The sequence below is a fragment of the Arachis ipaensis genome, chromosome B04, assembly GCF_000816755.2.
Source record: "Arachis ipaensis cultivar K30076 chromosome B04, Araip1.1, whole genome shotgun sequence".
Lineage (NCBI taxonomy): Eukaryota > Viridiplantae > Streptophyta > Magnoliopsida > Fabales > Fabaceae > Arachis > Arachis ipaensis.
The window spans coordinates 22,954,647-22,958,522 of record NC_029788.2 but is presented as its reverse complement, the minus strand read 5'-3'; positions in this window follow the sequence as shown (position 1 = coordinate 22,958,522).

The window sequence follows — 3,876 nt, the reverse complement described above, 5'->3', positions numbered from 1 at the left end:
GAGTACTTATATATATATGTTTTTATGAGATTAGGGTTTGCCCCCAGTCCACCAACCATCAGAGATCAGACCCCAAGTCCTCAAATCCCTAGTTGGTCGTCTTCTTCCTCATAGTCATAGAACCAAAGCTCTTTGCTCTTCAGTTTAGCCTCTCATCCCCTCCCCGCTATTGCGCCATCGCTCCGCAGCTCCTTGCCATCGTCGCAATTCCTTGACGTCACCACTTAGTCCCATTGCTCCTTGCTGTCGCTGCTCACCTCCCACCTGCCATCGGCCCGTCGCTGCTCAGCCGCACAACTCCTCGCCCTCGCTGCTCAGTCGCGCAACTCCTCGCCCTCGCTACTCAGCTCGCACAGCTCCGTAAGTTCCTCTCTCTCTATCTCTCTCTCGCTCTCTCGTTCTCTCTGTCTCTCCATCATTGTGAGATCTAAGTTCTTCTCTTGTTCTTCCACAGATTCATCGCTTGGTCGCAGTCGCTGTGAGCTTGTTCGTCGCTGTTGCATGTGAGCCTGTCACCAGAGCCCTTTTTCTCTGTCTCTGACCGCCGGTAAATCTTTGAGCTCCTCTGTCTTTGCAGATTTGCCATCCCACAGGCATGCTCTACTAGATTTGAAAAATTAAAGTTGTTTTGTAGTGATCTAACACTTTTTTTATTTCAAGTTATTTGAGCTAATGACATTGTATGAATTTTTATGTTTGTATTTTAATTTATCTATGAATTTTAAGTTTTTGTCTTTGAGAAAACATTTTTAATTAATGTTATAAAATATAAATCAAAGTCAAAAAGTATATTAATAATTTTCCAATTGATTCAAAGATAAATTAAAAATTAAAAACACACGGGTTATTCTAGAATTTGTATCACATACAGTTGATAATACGTAAAAGCCAAAATTAATAAATAAATCGTTAAATACTAACTAGTAAAATCCTTGGGGCGCTTTGAATTTAGCATTTTAGAATTAGGATTTGTCAATGGGCTGTGTGAAAGGGTTTTGTTCAATTATTTGTCAGACTGGTGGAGTAGGAATTGTTGAAGGTGAAGGTCAGAACCTAAACGTGAGAGTTAAGATAAAGTGCGGACTTAAGGATCGTCGGTGGGTTAATAGGTGGGACCACCAGCAAAGACATTTCAATACTAAAATAAGTGTTCGTGCGATAAGACAATTACTTAGGATAATAGTGACGTACTTTAGGGGAGGGGTAGGTTCCTCTTCTTTATTCCATGTCCTCAGGTGGACTCCTCTATTTAGGCCCATTCATATGGAAGTTTCTGCCAGCTGTCCAGATTTTCATTAGGAGGATGCTGTCACGCGAGGGGCACTGTCGGTTAAGCGGGTCGTGGGTCCGCTAAGTAGACCCCCGGTTCTTATTAGACTAGGCCGGAATAGTGCCCCAATGCGTCAAGTTGTAAGACTTACGGCTGGCGCATTAACTTACTCATGTCTTCGTGTATGGTTTGCTTCCTCTAATCGCGATTTCGGCGATAGGGCTTACGCTTCTAGTGCCTTCTTCGTGCACGTGAGTTGCCCCCAGCTGTTACTTGAGACGTCGTCTCGATTCTCGTGTCCAAAGCATTTATTGCTCTTTAAGAATGATTTGAAAGTCAGCGGAAAGGTCAATTTTTGCCTTGACCTTCGCACTTCTTCCTTGACTGTTACCACCCCATTACTTTTATCTGCCCTTCATTTTTCATTTCCTTTTTGTAACTGCTACCATCATTACTGCCTCCATTTTCTTTACTGCCATCGTCGTTTGCGTCATTGTGTTCCTCTGCGATCATCCTCTCTGTCCTTTCTCGTGGTTTCATCCTTCTCCTGTATTTGCCGCTATTTGCTTCTTGCAATCTCCTACATTCATCTTTACTGATAAGTGGCTACTTCTTTGCATTATTTTGCTTTACTTTTCAACATTATCATGCTAGTTTCTTGTTGTTGTTACCTTTTGGACCAAACTGGCTTTGTTAGATAGTTTCCAGGGGTGCCATAGGTTTCCCTTTTGCGGGTTAGACTAAAATGGTTTAGTGTAAGATGAACTTGGTTTAAGTATAGAATAACTTTGCTTTGGCTTAGAATCTTCTCCCGACCTCTCAATTTGAGAGGTTCCCCCGCTGTAGGTATAACGCAATAATCCCCTGTGAATTGGTACACTATGTTTGGTGTACTATCGATGTCACAAGCATGTCCTCCAGGGTAACCGCGGAGGAATTACAAGAGCTCCGTGATTCAGGAGCATTGTGTGGTGGCGCCGAGGAGGCGAATTACAAGGTCTTAGTGCCGGGCCCTCGGGATGTTTGTTAGCTAAACCTTGAAGATCCTCGTATCCCAGACTAGATGTGGGTGTATAAACCCTTGTTCACTACATTGGGTGTTCGGCTTCCCTTCTCCCCTTTTATCATGGTCCTTTTGAACAGATGTGAGGTCGCTCCTTCGCAACTCCATCCAAATAGTTGGGTTGCCATCTGTTGTTTCGAGATGCTTTGTGAATACTTGAACCTCCCGGCCAGTGTGGAGGTTTTTCTCTATTTCTTCCTCCTTACAAATCCTTTTCGGGAGGGTAAACATAAAAAGGAATACTTATCTTTCCGAGCCATACAGAACCGGAGGATCTCAGATCTCTTCGAAGATTCCTTCTATGAATTTAAAGAAACTTTATTCAAGGTGAGACAAGCTCGAGGTCGTCACCCCTTCTGGCTCACCTTTGAAGGAGAAAGGCGCATCTCAACCTACTGGAGCTTTGGTGCCGGCTTTAACTATATAATTAAGGTCACATATGATGGCATAGGTCGGCAGAACCAACAAATTGCCGATGTCTTACTGGCGATCTTTGCTTCTCACAACCTTAACCCTTACCTCCTAATGGGTGATCGGGAAGCCCGTCGAGAATGTGTAGGTAAATTCATGCTTCCTACTATTGTTCTTCCATTTTCCTTATTTGTATACTGATGCTTTATTACCAACTTCGTAACTTGATTTTCTTTTTCTTTTGAAGTTGGAATGGCTATTGGGAATACCTTGATTAGCTGTTTGATGACTCACTTCTTCCCTAGGGATGAAGACAACTCCGATTCCTCCACTCCTCAAGTCGAGGTCCCTTAAGCCGATGAGCCGGAGGTTCAGTCTCAGCCTCCACCTGGGCCACCTCCTGGGCACAATGCTGGTGGTAAGGTCGACCATGGCCAACCAGCGGGGGTTGCTCAGTCTTCGGGTGCTCAAGTTGAGGAGCCCAAAGTGATCGTGATTTCTAACCCAAAGAAAAGAAAATCCAGCTCCATCTCGGGTCAGGTGCTCTGCGTGATAGAGAAGAACTTCGACGCGGGTTTCTTTATTGATTCTTAGCTGCTTCCAGGCATTGAAAATTTCTTCCGGGATGAAGATTTGGCCGTCCAAGCTAGGTGGACGAATAGGAGCCTTCTTCGAGCTGCTGCCATCGCGAGGAAGGTGGAGCCGGTCCTTGCCCAATGCCAAGTATTAGATGGAAATCTCAGTGTGAAATTATCAAGTTAAAGGCTGAAGGAGATTCCTCGGAGGCCAAACTAGGTGAAGCCGAGAAGAAAATGAAGGAGGCAAGTGACGAGATCGAACGTCTTATTGATTGGGATCTTTCTCTTTCCAAATAGCGCAACACTGCTCAAGGTTGGGCCGAAATGGCCGAGAGTAATGTGAAGAAACTAGAAAAGGAGCTGGAGGAGGTCGTGAGATCGGCAAACGCGGTTCGCCTTGAGGCCGCAAATATAAATAAGAAGAACAAAGAGATTATCAAAGATGCCTGGGACGCAATAGCTGCTACTGAAGAGGCGGTCAAAGTAGGGATGGCAACGGGTCCCATGGGGGCGAGGACATGCCCCCCGCCCCCCGCCCTGTGACCCCAAAAAGC